At 38.7% G+C, this 16,852-nt stretch overlaps 1 protein-coding gene across 1 annotated transcript in view; it reads right to left on the reverse strand.

Annotated features, from left to right (window-relative positions):
• Positions 1 to 16,852, reverse strand: part of ALK (ALK receptor tyrosine kinase) — a 320,348-nt gene that overhangs the window by 156,972 nt on the left and 146,524 nt on the right. The gene's annotated exons all lie outside the window — the stretch shown is intronic.

Below are 16,852 nucleotides of genomic sequence, written 5' to 3' on the forward strand. Positions count from 1 at the left end.
TACCTGCTACATGTGTGGTTCCTGCAAATATCCTTATAAACACGTTTACTATTACAAATGGTCATGGAAGAGTAATTTAAAAAGAAACAGCAGAGTACTCATAACAAGCCCACTTTGGTCTCTGTTTTTTGGGAACGATGAACACCACAGGAAAAACCTAATTTCAAAACATTAGAAATATTCAAGGAAATAAAGAGGGAAATACAAAAGCCTTTCTTAGATTATTTTCCGAGTCAAGCTGCTTTATTTCTAGTCAGCTGGACACTGATAAGCACCTGTGTAATATGCTGTGCTTGCATCATAGATGGAGCAGCCATGTATCCTCTACAAAATTAAATTACATAGTCTCATCACAGTATGTCTTCAGTGCAGTGCTAATTAAGATGTCTTCATTCACACCTGAGCTCCAAGATTACCTTGGATGGGCAACCTCATGGCAAATCAACACTTGTGTTACTCATTCTGCAATAGTGCTTCACTCTCACCCTCATTTCTCCAGAACTTTTGGGGCTTGTATCTTGACAGCGTGTGGAACTGCAAGTAAATTGAGTGGCTCCGATCATTTACCAGGCGATTGTGAAGAAGAAAGAAATTCACTGTCATTTTGACTACAGAGGCAGGATATCTGGGGGTGCCACTGTGGCTTGCAAGCTCAACAGAAGAAAAAAGAAAATTAACTACTTTCATTTAATTAGAGAGTATTTCACTGATTTGCTAGAACCATTTCTGGCTAGCAATAAAGTACTTAGCAAATCTCTTTCAACAAGAAGCATTTTGAGAATACACTGATAAGGCTGCGCTATAATATCACTAAGATGTTAATGATACTGTTAACATAAGTGTAATGTAAATATAAATGAAGGAATCGTGTTGCTGATACGGATTAGACATCCTACTGTCTTGATGCAACATCATTAAGGCACAATGCGAGCAGTACGTAAGATTTAAAAGGCAAGCTTTAGGCAATGCTTCTTTGGAGCCTTCTTCAAGGAAACTATGTCCAGCATCCCATTCTGCCAGGCCACAACAAAGGGTAAGACACTGGAGTGTTTCCAGAAAGCAGTAATTATAACAGTAGAAAGAAACCAATGTTAACTGCATCTCTTGATTTCTACTAACATCAGCCTAGGTCTTCTGTAAATTCAGAGTGATTTGTCAGTCAAAGTGTTAAGATATTACTTTGACCCCATGTAATCTTAGGCCAGCCTGACAGTCTGCCAAACTGAAGAACTTTAAAAAAACCACCATTTCTTCCTCATGCCTTTTATATAAGCTAATGCAGAAATTAGAAATAGGACCCAGTTCCCCGTAGACTCAGTTTTCTGCAGCTTAATGGGGCAAACACAGAACTAGGAAGTTCAGCGGCACACCACTTTTGGAACAACTGTTGTCTCTAAGACTTTTCAATTTATACACCCAGAAACTAACACACTAAGAAAACATAATTTCTCTCTCTCTCACTTTCACACATATTTGAAGCCAAATTCCAAAGTGCAAGTACATATCAATAATTTTGTTCAGAAATCAGAAGATGGAAATTGAGGTACGCAGTCAGAGCCAACTAAACACAGCTCAGAGAGAAGAGTTGGAGGCTGTTTCTTGGGAGTATAAAGGAAGCCAAGTGGTGGACAGCTTGGCTCTCCAGTCAAGGGAGGACAGTAGATGAAGATGAAGAAGGGACACTTCTTCCTCTAGGAGGGAGGCTAGAGGAGGAAGGAGAAAAATCAGCATTCTAACACCACCAAAATAGCTTTCTGCTAGCAACATGTTAATACAGAAACTCTTAATGATATTTTAAACTTTCTTCCAAATTGTTGTGAAGACAACTGTGACCTCCTGTGCAAGGTCATAAAGTTAATTACAGTGTAAGAAGGTAATGAAAATAACCAGCTTTCCAAATGTACACCCTTCCTGGGTGGAGAGAGGGGAGTGGATGAAACAAAGCATTTATTTAATTCACAATTTTTAGGCATGGTGGGAAAAACGCAATTTGCACTCATAGCACAAATACTATTATTTGGTAATATCCAACCTCTACAACATGAGGTCTGTCAATTCAATGTGGGAGACTACCCTTTACTAGGTATATCAAGCAGGTCACATTTTCACACTGGAAAACCTTCTTCCATTTAAGCACAGTGAAAGTGACAAGATTCACATATTCAGACACTATTAGTGTAATCCAAACTACATGTGTAAGTCCATCAAGTATCCTAGGGACAACAGACTCATCATTCTGCAAAAGTATTAACTTAAATTTATAGGGTAGTACACATATAGCCAGATGCACAAAATCTTAATTCTGCTTACAGAAGAAATATTAACTGTATCTTTCTTCCCTCGCCCTGTAATACACACAATTCTCATTTGAAACAATAGCTGAATATGCAATAATAATTTGTAATATGAAATACTGTTAATGTGTTTCCTCTGAGAGTTCTTTTTCTAGAATATAGCAGAAACTACTTTTATTGCTCAAGTTTTCATTACAGAAATGCCATAGTACATATATCTTTGGTCTCCCATGTACCTTGCTACAGAGCATGACAAGCTAATGACAAGGCTTTTTTCTTGCCTCCCCCGCCACCCCCCTTTTTTTTTTTTACTATCAGCAGTGCACTAATATTTAGATAGATTTACTTTGGAGCAGACAGTAAATGACTAGGAAGCTGCTTCCATTTCTCATTCTCATTCTGATTAATGAGCTGGAGGAACACTCCCTCCTTTCCTCCTCCTTCTGTGGTTGAAAACATATTGAGCTTATGCCTCTTCTACACCATTAAAAAATAATTTTAGAATTGCATTCCCTAGCAGATGGATGGGACTTGCATAACACTGATGGCTTTTCCAAAAGGAAATAAGGATCAGCAAAGCCACCTTTCAGCAGCCATTCCAGGATGAAGGATGTCTAAGAAGATACAGTACCACACTGTTGAAACAGAGTCAGAAAGCCAAAAGTATGCATGCATGCATGCGTGTGTGTGTGTCTCTCTTTCACACATACAAATTACGTGCACAAGCAATGACCAGCCCATAAACAAAAAAGCCCTCACTCCATATAAAGTCAAGCAAAAAGAGAAAGCGAGAGAAAACAGTAGCTTTTTAGGGACTAGAGAGAAAAGGCCGGTTCCATTATATAGCATAATGCACTTGCAAAGAGAAATAATGAGGAAGAAAACCAGGAATATCACATGCAGAAAGGAGTAAATATCAAATATAGCTCAGTGAGTACTGAGAGTGGTCCAGAAACAAGACTGGAGAGGCTTCTGGGCTACATGAGCTGTGAACAACAAATTTTTATAGTAGTTCATGTCTCCAGTTTTCAGGAACACAAGGATGACCAAAACCATTGGCCTTATTGCCAACTTTTCTTCCTGACAGACAACCTGGGGATCTTCAACACTGAAAAACTATCCTGGTCAAAAGAGCTAATTGTATAAAAAAGCAGTCAATAAAAGCTATGTCTTTGACCTTCAAGAACACCCTGAAGTTTCCAAGAGGATGCTTCAAATACTTTTCCGAGGTAAAAAGGCATCAAAACCCATTTTACACCTAAATGTCAAAAAAACCCACAAACCCAAACCACTCACTATGGCTGTCACAGGCAAGGAACAGAAACCAAGTTCCCTTCTGATGGATAACTGAGCAACAGCTGAGTAAAGAATGACATTAACCTGCAGAAGTTATTACCACTGCTTGCTGTGCCAGTACTGAACAGTTACATTACAATGAATGTTGTAATGTAAAACAAACTCTATTATCAGTCAGTAGATAATAACTGAGCACAATCATGGCATAAATTATTACAGAAGACTACAAGCAGAAGTCATTAAGAAAAAGTCAATACTGGGAAAAAGCAGCCATATGAGCCCTAGTAACAAAACAAGTCGGTAAAAGGCAACAAATTTCAGATTTGAAATCTAGCAATATGACAGACAACTTCTTTTTCACTCAATAATTAATAAACTTGTCCTACACCAGGGTGATTTTTCTCCACAAAGTAACTTTACTCTTAAGTCTGAGAAAACATGGGACCCTTTTGCTTTGCTATTACACTTCATTAAGTTCAAAAAACCCAATTTGTAAAGTAGCATCACAGTTGCATTTTTAAAGCAAAATATGGATATTAATTTATCAGCATGCTTTACTTTGCTATAGTTGACCTGCAGTATTCCTCTCAGAGTCAGTTCATCATTCAGTTGCACACCTTATGATGCCATACTGCTGTATGGCACAGCCCTACACAGACACTCAAATGGTGGTGTTACTCCTTCTATAAGGAGTTTTCCCATCAGCACTCATGATGATGCTCCTCAAGTCATGCAACTTCCATGGCATGCCACACCATGGCTGGAGAAGATGTGCTGCCTCATCAGAGGGCTAAAGAACAATCCCTGGGAAAAAGGACGTACAAACTTTGCTGCGCATGAACTAAGGCAGCAAAATGACATCCACTGTAAGCCTGAACAGATAGCTAAGAAGGTATTTGGGATCAGGCCAAGCAACCAGTATTTCATCTAGCTCGCCATAAGGAAAAACACTTAATCAAAACTGAACTTTTCCCATGAAAAGTTCTGATTCCATGGAATATACAATTACTGGATAAAAGAAATTGTGCAATTGTCCTAAATTACTTCTGGCTTTTCAGTTGGATACAACATGTTTTATTCCTGGTTTTGCCCCCTCCATGACATCCCTGAGACTCCATTATATATCAGGAGTTTCAATCTTTCTAAATGGCAGTTTCTTGAAAGTGAGAGCTCGTTTCACTGACTTGCAACTTCTCTCCCAGAACGCAGGCAATGGAGAACATGTTCCCTGTTCTGGAGCTAAAATGTAGCCTATCCATTGCAGTTAAGCCAGTGGCTCTGTCAGAAATGGAAATCTAAGACATTCACTCGCTTTTAAAAAAAAAGAAAAAGAAAAAAAGCCCAAAAAACATACTGTTCAAGTTGACTGTGAAGGCAAATAACTGAACTAAAAAAGCCATCGGGATTTTGCAATTTTAATTTCTCTGCTCATTGAAGCTTTCTACTTTAAGGCAATTAAAACCAGGCATCAAAGGCACACGAAATTGGGCTTGGGTAGTGATTAATTTGAGAAAGAAATGTTCACAATTCAGTTAGGCAGACATAATTCAGACATACGTGTCTTAGGAGTGGGGAAGATTAATGCAATAAGGAGAGCTGGGAGGGGCACGGGGAAGAGAACATGGAAAGAGTATGTAGAACGCCTGTCCCCTGCAGGGTAGAAATGTATCTGCCATGTGCTGCTCATGATGAGGACTCAGAAACAGATGCAGAGCTACAATTTTCCTAGGCTATGAACAATTCTTTTTTTTTCTTTTTTCTCTTAACTTTGCCTTTACAAGTGTTTCTGCATTGCAACAAATGCATAATCTAGACTTTGTGCATATGCTAAAATCCAGTGGATTAACGCCTGCTCCCCAAACAGTGCTGAAATCAATTGCTTTGACTCTGAAAACGCAGACATCAACACTATTTTTCCCCATTAAAAACTACACTTTACTCTTCTAGTAAAGATAATGCCATAAATGCAGTGCCACTCAGCTGCACTTCTACTGAATACCAACTTCACTAATGATCTGCTAGAATCTCTTTAATGCTTGATTGTGTCCATCTGTATAGTACCACCTACTTCAGCCAGGGTCTTAATGTTTTTAAGAGTCCTTCAGATCACTTGATGAAAGCACTGCTGGAGCTATAGCATCACTTGTTTCATTTGTGTGGCCCTTTCTGGGAAATTTACCTCAATGAGGCTGGTTTGCAAGCCTCTAACAAGCTGGTGTTTGTGTCCTCTTGGCAGAGATTTTCCTCCAGAAGTGGCAGCTGAATTGCACAAGGGAAGGTGTCCAGTGCTCACCCGGGGCTGTAGCAGGCAGCACCAGACCTGGACACACAAAATAAGCTGCTCTGTGCTTCCCCCAGTGTTTGGAGCCAGAACATGTGAAGAAAAAATATATCTGAGTTAAAGGCAACCAGGACAGAAGCTAGAGACAGGGAGTGAAGATGAAAGGAGAGAAAGAATGAGACCTGCTGAGGAGCTGGAAAGTCTGTTTAAAAGAAAAGCCTGTAAGACAAAACTAGAAGGGAAGAGTATGTTGAGATAGAAGGAGCAGGAAACTCACCCTGTTTTCAAATTAAAGAAGTCAGTAAAATTATATAGGATTTTTTTTTTCCTTTCACAATAGAATACTGGCAGCAAGCAATAAGTGAAAAGAAAAAAAGGTGTTCTCAAAAAAAACATTTACAAATTGATAGCAGTCTGATTGTTGATAAACGTTAAAGTTGACAGTATCTCTCATTGTTTGAGAGGGATTGTTTTACCAGGCACTGTCAACTGCAACTGCCTTGATACTGGTAATCAAAATCCCCTATCTAAAACAGAAATAGTAAGAGCAGAGTCATTCCCTTTCAAACAGTCCAGATATATGCCCCAGCCTTGACCTGGAGAAAATACCTAAAGGAATGAAAGAAGTTCCCAGACAACTGGCTTTAAAAAAAAGGAAATCAACTTGTGTCAGATGCTATCTAGAGACCTCTAAGAAATGAGCCTCTGAATAGCTCATCTGGCTTGAAATAATAACAAATTGCAATCATCATGGTTTTGATAGGGATCTGAATTGTCAAAAGCATTAGCCCACACTTCCCACACCACAGCCTCCTGAAAGCCAGGCATTTAGAAAGGAAAGGAGCAGAGATGCAAAAAAACCAGTTGCTAGACTTGAGAATGCTGTCTCCATTCAAACTAAGACAATATCCAGATGGATCATCTCACGTTTTGATTTTCTGGTGTGGTACTACATTTAGCTAGACACTCTTCAGATATTTAACATCCTAAAAATAATCAGGTCATCCATTGCACTTAGTGTACTGATAGCAATCTTCCAACTAAAGTTATCTTAACATCAGAGCAAGCACACTGCACAGGGAAAACTTTTCTACACTTTGTATTTTTCTTCTGCTGAAGAAAATCAGATTACTTGGCTTCTTTATTAAAAAGTATTTCAATGTAAATATTTTGATAAAAATCTTCCCCTTAGTGTAATACTGTTCTGTTATAAAGGCATCATAATAACTGGCCACCGACCTGAATATGAGGGACAGCTGAGTTTGTCTCATTTACTCTACTGCTTGTATTCTTTGCTAGAGGAAGAGCAGTCATAAAAACTTCATTGCCTTGTGAAAGATTTAGACTTGCACCAATCTTCTGCAGTCTTATCCTCATGCAAAGTTCATCAAGGATGGCAGACAGTGCTGCTGGTTCAGGTCCCAGTTTAGAATAGCTTTTCCTTGTCAAAAGGAACTTTATTATGGGTCTTTGTGGCCTCAATCCACCAGCGTGAATGGCATGCCAAGCCAGGGATGTTCAGCAAAAGCTCCAATTACATTCAGTAAACAAACTTCACTACTGCTATTTCCAATAGAAAACCATATTTAGGCAGCCTGATATAGGAGGCAACAAATACCATAAGGTTACAAACTGATGTTTATAAAGAGCTGGCAACTGTACTCGGTGACTTGGGAAACTCAGTGTCCATAAAGAAAACCAGATGAACACAACCATTACAAAAAGGTAGGGAAAAGGCAAATACTTTGAAATGCAATGAAGAAGACTGTTCATTTCTGTATACAAGATAGCAAAATGCTACTGTGCAAGCCATGAGTGTTTGTGACTTTGCTATATTGATTCATTTTAAGAACACGCATTATACAGCACAGTGTGTGGAAAAGCCTTCTGCCACAGTGCACCAGTCAAGAAATAGCTGTATAAAGCAGATCTGACAACGCTGTCTGAAACCTGTGCCTTTGGTGTTGATGTCAACCCAAAACCATGTTTTTGCCAGACTAGCCTCTGACATTAATGGTTTGCCACTGCCAGTACAAAAGAGCCCTTGAGACAGTATTTTGTTACAGAAATATAATTTCTACTGTACCAGACATGTGCCACAGAAAACAATAAAATTGCAAAGCAAACAAAAGTAGCTATTTGACAGAAAAATGCTTTCAGGCATTAGCAATAGTATTTAACAAATATGGTACACAAGTTTTAAATTAAAAGCTCTGCAAAGTGCTTCACACTGGTGTCAAACACTGCAGTCCTCACTGTATTCCTGTGGAAAGAAAGCCTGTTCAGTACTTTCCTCAATCACTGAAAAAAACCCCAAGCTGCCTCCTCTGCCACCACAGCAAGCATCAGAATCTAAATAGTTTCTTAGCCTTCATTTCCTTCAAGTTTCCAGGAGGGAATTCATTGAGAATTAACTTGCAAATTCCTGTTGACTAAATCTTGATTTCTTTTTAATATGCAGAAATAAATTGTAAATTAGTGGTCAAGTTTATCAGAGTTTTCTTTCATCTTCCTTGAGTGGAAGATACCCGATTTACCAGCACTTGAGAATAGCAGGAACCATTCTGGGTGAGGCAGCAATATAGACAGTGTTCTTTAAAGTGAGGGTGCAAAGCTGTGCCTCTGGACTTGAACCCTGTGGTGCAAGTCATGAAACACAACTGAGATAATTTAAGAGCGATACCTGAGAATCAGACTTCGAATGCAGAATCAACCGCATTATCTCTTAGCAGCTGGACAGGTCAAGGACATGATTTTTACGTCTTGCAAGGGTATCAGCACCTAGTTAATAATTTCTCTCTGAATTTGAAGGGAGGAGTACTACCTTGTAAATCTTCTATAGTACTTACTACAGCAGGGTAGATTTGCCTTGGATAAGAAAGAGATTCTTAAGCATTAGCAAGGAAAGCCCCAAGGAAATTGTGCACAATGACAAAACCACGCTCCAAGGTGGGACAGCCGCAGAGGAGGGTTGCACAGAACTCAGAAGGTTTTTAAGGTCAAAAATAAGCAGGAGATACAGAAAGCAATTATACCGCAGGCTAGTTATAAAACTTTGCCAACAGCAGAATGACAGAGAGCTTAGCTTGAGGGGAGCAGAAAAATAACTAGAAACAAGGCTGGCAATATTAATGAGGTGTGTTGCCTAGTCTCTGGAAAGAAATGATGGAAGCATTTTGGCTGTGGGAAAGCATACTTGGACACTGTGTAGAAAAGGATCCTGAAGAGACTGCTTGCAATTCTGTACAGCAGAAGGGACTCCTAAACGAAGAGAAGAAAGATGACAAAATGAAACGTGTGTGCACGCATGGGAAGAGGAGGCTGGGTGGTGTGTGTATGTGTGCCGGGTTGTTTGCCTGTTTAGGTTTTAGGAAAGGGAAATTCATCCTGGCATGTCTACGCTGATAGGAAGTGCAACACTGGCTAGTGTCAACATGGGCCTGTAAAGATTAGTTTGGGATGACTGAAGTAGAAGGCTTGGGTAGAGAGGAAAACAAGAGATCTATAAAACAAGGAAAGCAAGTCAAAGGAATGAGAGAAGCGAACGGAAAAAACCAACCCAGACTTTGGAAAGTAGTAGCTTAACCAGAAAAGAGGAGCCTGCAAACAATTCTGAAGGACACAACGTATAGAAGTTTAAGACGACAGATTTTTGTGCCCAGTATTTGGACAGTATAAAAGTTGGATTAGGTTGCTTACAGTGGTCTGAAGAAATTGTTTCAGTCATGTAAGAAATAATTTATATTAAGGAATCTTTGGTTTCAAAAGAACAAATACCCAAACCAGCCACTTTTAAGGGTGCCCCAATTCTGTTACCATGGTCAGTTTGGCATCATCTCTACAGGGTCAGATGTGCCAGCTTCTGGGGTTTCATGCACAGAAGCAGCTCCCAGAGCCCAAAGAGGTCATCAACAGGTGCTGCAAGTTTTTGGGAAACCACAAGAATCCTTGGGCCAATGCACACTGGGCATCCAGCTCACCACCTTAGCTCTCCTCTGCTACAGTGTGTTCAGCACCATGTTAAAATAAGCAGAAAAGGCTACGCCAATAGGTATCTATAAAACTGAACTCTTACCCGGAAAAATAAGTTTATTTTTCTCCTACTGTTCCATTCGCTACACATTAAGTAATTTGTTTCTGTAGTAAGCTGAATTTTGATATGTTTGACAAAAGTTCTCCTCTTTTGCTACTGCTGCTTTTATTTCAACTTTAAAATGGCTTTTTTCGCCCTGTTCTTTCTTATAATTGTAATTGGAAATAGACTACACAACTCTGGCCTTCTCATTTGCATTTGAATCTGGCAAGCATCAACAAAAATAAGCATTGCCACCTAATAACTGTCTGATAACATGTATCAGAAGACAAGAAAGAGCATTTTCTTCCTGCTACTGCCCCAAACTGATTTGCAGTCAGTTCGGTTTGGATGGTAATCAAGTGGAAAGGAAAAAAAAAAAAAAAAAGTAATTGCAATTACTCATTACTGAACTTACATTAGTTGGCTTTGGTTGGTTCAAGAGGTTATACAATATTTGTGCTTCACAACATGATATACCATAGTGAATGACACTCAAAATTCAGTTTCTGGTAATATTAATACATCATTCCTTGTAAGAAATAGTTCGCTTCCATACAGATGTTTGTAAGAGGAAATAAACTGCTACGGTCCAATCTCAATTGACAATACAGTAAATCCTTCTGGAGCAGTTTGAAGCTACTGCTTTGTTGCACTTGAGGTTACATGCAAAAATAAGACATGCTCTAAAGCAAACCAATGCTGCATAAAATCTACAAAAAGGATTCAAGTTTATCTCAAGAAATAATATAGCACTTCATCAGCAAGAAAACCACTATGAAGTTTAAAGCAGAAGTGTACAGACCTGTACCTACCTCTAGTGCTAAAGTGACAACTTAATCTACGTAATCTAGTGCTCAAGTGGAATGGGCAAACAATCTTTCCACATCTGCAGACATTTGTATATCAGGTTCATACTGTTTCATAAAGCTTTGAAGGGCTCCATTTCACCTTACACATTCTGAAGGGTTTTGATTTAAATCTCTTCATCCCCTGAAAACAAACTCCTCAAGGTGCCACAACCAACAGAGTTAAAGCTTTCTTCAGATCTAAACTTGAGATACTGAAAAAAACAAGGTTGTTAGGCGGAGATGAAAAATTTCTTTCCAAATACAAGCATCTGCTATGAAAAGGACTGATTCTTCACAGGTATCAAGGACTACATCCTTTGAAAAGGGAAAGGGAAAAAGAGACACACCAACATTTTTTCCCTCTTCTTCTTTCTTTGCATTTAATTTGACAGACTGAAAGGGACTAAAAGTTGGCTAATGGATAACAGCACAGGAAAACTTTAAGTGCTAGTTTTCTGTCTAGAACAATTGAAGTTTCCTCTCTAAAAGTAAGGATTAGTGGTGCCTGGCCACCAAGGCAGGAGAATTCTAAGGAATTCATAAATGCAGATTATTTTTCCAGATTACCTGAATTTCTCAAATGTATAGTTTAGACTGAATAACTTAAACTCCTGATTTAGAATTCTCTGAGACTAAAATGTGCTGTAAATTTTTTGAGACATATTTTGAAGCCTAAAAATGAATTTAAGTGCCTATATGAAATACCCCCATTACACACACTTTGGTCTTATGTTGAGGTCCAGGGATTTGCAAAACAAAGGCTTGAATTTAGAGAAGTGTTTTTTCAAGGAGAAGGAAAAAACCCCATCCACAAAAAACACCAAGCAATTCATATTATGACTAACCTGAGAAATGTACTTTTAAGGTTAAAGGGTTCCAAGAAAGTAAATTCCTTCTACTAAGTCCATGGTCTGTGAGACAGACTAGTGAAGGTACTGGAAAGAAAGAAAGAAAGAAGAAAAAAACAACAAAAAAAAAACAAACAAGAAAAGGAACAACACTAGTACAAGAAATAACCTTCAGACTTCAAGCCCCAAGGTCAAATGTGACAGATGCTAGTGATTCCTTCATTTATTCTTCTTGACATCTATCAATGCAATCAATCTTGAGTGAAGTTGTAGATGGCAGAAAGGGAATAGCCTAACATGATTTGTAGTAACCTTCAAAGCCAAGTGCTTTCTATCTGTTGGAAGTGCTCTGTGCAGAAATATACATGTACCTACTAAAGTACTGGCTATATGAAATAGTAGTATTTTATGGCTTCCTTGCTCGTGCATGCATGTCCAGATCTCAGGTTTTATTTAGGAGACACCTTTTACTTCAGATTTTTACACAAAAGTCTTCAGCTGAATCTCAAGTTTGGTTAAGGCTCCAGACTAGTCTAGAGGTCTTACTCACAGTTCAAAAATCATATATGACTGGCAAAGACATTTTATGTGGTTTGTATAGTTATGCTTAAGTCAAAAGATGTATAGCTCAATACCAACAATTCGATGCAGGGCTTCTACAGTCCACATCCCCTAAGCGTGGGGTGACAGGACAGATCATGTTGATCTGTCAGTGCCACAGCCTCAACTTTCCCTTGCCTCTAAAGTGTTGCAAGGATTTGTAGGAAGAGACAAAGTTCCACTAATGTGAAGCTATTACAATCTAAAAAGACACGGAAAAATATCTAAGAGAAATTACTCTGCTCTTTTCTATAGAGAAAAAGCAGCAACATGACAGAACAGGCGGTGTGCCCAGATCATGCAGGAAGTCTGGGATAGATGTCAGAAGTGAACTCAATCCAGTAGTTCAAATCTTATCTTCTACATCTGAACAAGGCTGGCACCCTGGTATTCCTGCTCAAGTAGCTGATCTGAGGAGCTCTGCTGCCTCTCCTCTTCAAGGAGACCTCAATTACCTTCAATCATGTGAACAGTATTAACATCCACTTGTTACATTATTTTTTGGACAAAGAACATGAATATGAAATTAGTGATGAGGGAGGTCTGCAATAAAAGGCCAAATTGAAGTTATGCTATCATTTGCTATGGGCTTATTAAAACGTTTGGTTTGATACAGAGCGTATAATACTGCAACTTACCATTAATAGTGCAGGTAGAGATGTAAAATAATAAAGGTAATTAAAATGAACAATGCTATTTTTGTCCTTGCCCAACTCTAACTTCTCCAAAATACACAGATCAAACGAAATAAAAATCAATCCTGTACTACAAACTCTAACCTGGTTGACAAGTTTTCCTCTGTGTTTCCCCACTCTAGTAAGCACATTTCCAATATTACTAGCTTTATAATTATAAATTTAACAGATGGGAAAACAAATAAGAGGTGAAATGAAATCAGTGGCCATGGCGACAGTCTGAGAAGCACCCAGAAGTCAACATTCAAATTGTGGAAGTAACTCTGCTTTGCCAAATAACCAATATGCTATGTAAACATACTTGCTGCCTCCTCACCTTCGGTAACACAAAAAAGGAAGTCCATTAAATAGCAACAAGAAAGGATTGTATACAGCACCATGGGAGCAGAAAAACAGCAAAAGACATCTAGTGGTATTTGGGGTAAATCAGAAAGGGCTGTGCTCCATGGCCAGAATTATAACAACTCTTTTGCCATTACCAAGGATCTATAGCACTGCACTGGTTCTCTCCCTGTATCATTTTCAGGAGCTTGTAAAACACAACAGAATTGCAAGAGATGCCAGAAGAGACTCACCACATCAAAACCACATGCACAAAGTCAGATCATCTAGATACTCTATCATACAACAAATTGAAGTCTAACAGAATATAGTAATGTGTTGTTCCCCATAGAGAAATCCTACTGATTGCTTAGGACCTAAATTAGAGAAGGTCTAACCAACAGTGTTCCAAAGCCCACAGATTAAATACAGAGTAAGACCCTTCTGCTCTTCAAAAAAAATAAAAAGGTATACAATTCTGTTGAACTGATAAAGAAGGACATAATTATATTTTGAGTGGTAGGCATTGTTGCAATTATTATATAGAAAAGTTATTATTGTATTTGGCAAAGTTCCTGTATAATACAAAACCGGCATCCCTTTGCCAGCCTCTGGTGTTTCATCACTCAGGAACCATTCACAACTATCACTTCTGGCATATTCTTCCTGGTGTCTGTTCCATCTGCCCTATAGTGCTGCTATGTAATGCATCTTAAATTAGCTAGCTTTCTTCCTACATACAATAGATCAGCTGCAGTGAAATATGTCAAGTAAGAAAATAAAACAAATATGCATCTTCCACACAACAATTTCCGTAATGACTATGCCTCATTATGGAACTGGTACAACTCTAGTCCACAGTCTTGGGCTATTTTTTTCTAGAGAAAATGAGACCAGAGGAGCAAACAGAACATCACTAGTTCTGCCTTTGAGTCTTTGTGCGTGCTGAGTATCCATCGAAATCACACCTGGTATTTTGCACACAAAGACAACACAGTTGAACCCTGGCAACAAATAAATATTGGGTGCTGTGCTGTCTCTACTTGACTAATAAAATTTCATAGCTTTACATATATTCTACTTAAAATCAGCTTCAAGTGCTGTCAACTGAAACCTTTGCTTGCCTGGTTTCACCCTGAATGAAATAGTAATACCTGACAGCATCTACTTTTTTCTCTTTTAAACGTAGGTGAACTGTGAAGACCTTGTAAGATATTAATATATGTAATTCAGGTTATGTGGTTTAAAAAGAAAAAAAAAAGAAGGGTGAAAAGATACTGACACTGTGCATAGTTCAAGATATGAGAAAAGCCACCCTAGAATTAATTTATTGCTTTGCCACCCTTCAGGTGCATTTGTTTCAATAAAACATACTCTTCCTGCTATGAGCTTGATTTTAAGCAATGCATGGACTCGCTACTGCGCATGCAAGTCACTGGGAACTATGCACACTTTATACCTCTTGTTTGCAGAACAATATATAAAGCACATAGAATCAAAGAAGTGTCACCTGTGAAACTTTAAAAATGTTTTTATTTCTAGCACAGGCTTATCACTGAGGAATTCAATTACCTTGTGCCCAGAGCTAAAATTCTTATAAAATTTTAGAAATCACGTGGTTATAACACGGTCAAAGAATTCATTACAAAACAACTCTGCAATTTCCAAGACAAAATAAAATATTAAACAGAGCAGATTTCCACTGTAGGATTGCTAGTTCATTTAAGAACTTTATTGAATTATTCTTGACTTGCAATCAGCTATTCTTGATTCCTATTTAAAGAAAAGAAGATTTTTACAAAACTGAGATTTGCATGTTTTGTTATCAAAGCTGGGATAATCAAATATTATTGCTCCAAACAAAGGGCAGAAGAGCACTCATAAATCCTGGAATGAAGGTTTAGGGCAAATGGTAACAAACTGCTACCCTTTCATCTGTGGCTGCAGTCTATGGGTAGATACTTAACTATCCCTACGTGACATTTATGTGGGCACAATATCGGAGCCTTTCTGCATTGCTGAGCTGGGGGAAGAGCTACTGCCCCTCACAGTGAAGAGACAAGACCACAGAGGGGGGAAAAATGAACCAGCCAGTTGCTCCAACTGCAAAGTTTTATAGCACACAGAGTACCAAGGACTCAGCCATACAAAATCATGAAAGCCACAGGCACATCCTTACTACCCTGTGTGCCACAGAAAGGCGGCTGGGGAGCAAGCTACACTTTTTGCAAGCATATGGAATAACCAAGCTATAACCCAAACCACCTTCTTTAAAAGCACAGACCCTCTTTACTGTGGTGACAATCTCCATCTGCCACACCCAGCTGAGTAGTCCATATTGTCTGCAGCAGATGGCAAAGGTAGGCATTTGTTACCATAGTTAGTGATCTTTCCCTTCCCTTCAAGGCTCCTCACATTTGGCACTTGCCTGTGCTCCTGGTGAGTTTTGCCTGCCCACAGATCCAAGCTAGAGCTCCTCCATGCAGCACAGGAAAGCATTTTACACACAGCAGTATTCCCTGCAAGTGCCAAGGAACAGTGGCATTGCCAATGCAGGAGGCACTCTGCACAAAGCATGTTTATTAGCTGTGACACAGAGCACAGCATTTGCAAAGAGCTAAGGAAGAAGACAGCTGCTGCAGCTCCCCTAATTACCTTTCCCCAGACATCAACAGTAATTTACAATTTGGATGATGTTGCTGGAACTAAGTATGATCTAGATCCACACGCAAGCTCTCCTCCTCACTTTTATAGGCCATGTGTTAGATGAGAATTACAACTATTCAAACTGTTTCTATGAGTTAGGTTATCTCCTGTAAGGTTTTTTATTGCGCATTCTCCTTTTGCTACTGGAAAATACAGAATTTGCTGTAGACAGTAATCAGATAATCACATCTTGTTACAAGCACAAGCCAGCAGGACTTTGCTATTAGAAACTCTATCACACCAAAAGAACATTTGAGAAGCTTAGTAAAAATTATGCTTCTGAACACGCATTTCACAGCAGAAGTAAAAAGTAAAAATAAAAAAGATCACTATATAGAACAGGTAGAACATGAGACTCACATATATGCAAATTCAATTCTAAGTTACTCCACTACTATAGCATTTTGAAATATTTACTGTGTTCAGCTCCTGCTGTTTTGCTGCTAACCAGATTTTAAAAAAATGCACAGGAAGGCTGACAAATTAAGACATCATCAACAATTAAGATTAATTACACAAAGAGGATAAAGCATTTCAAACAGTTGTACCCTTGAAAGATCAAAAGCTTTCCTCCTCTGGCAGTAGCTCTGAACTGCTTTATTGACAAAAGACAGCATTTAAACAAACACAAATGCAAGACAAAACTTAAAATGTATGCAGACACATAAAACTGCAAAGACTCAGTAGATATTCTAAGCCCAATAGTATACTTGGTTAAAGAGGTAGTAAAAAGAAATCAGATAGAGCAAATTAGACAGAAAAGCTTTAAACTTAGGATGAGTATCCACACTATGTCTGTACTTGCAAGTGCTGAGAATAAAGAGGATGTTGACTCAGAGACTCACTGTTACATGGATCCAGTAGTTTGCTGATGCTTTGTATAATGAA

The sequence above is a fragment of the Strix aluco genome, chromosome 3, assembly GCF_031877795.1.
Source record: "Strix aluco isolate bStrAlu1 chromosome 3, bStrAlu1.hap1, whole genome shotgun sequence".
NCBI classification, from domain to species: Eukaryota; Metazoa; Chordata; class Aves; order Strigiformes; family Strigidae; genus Strix; species Strix aluco.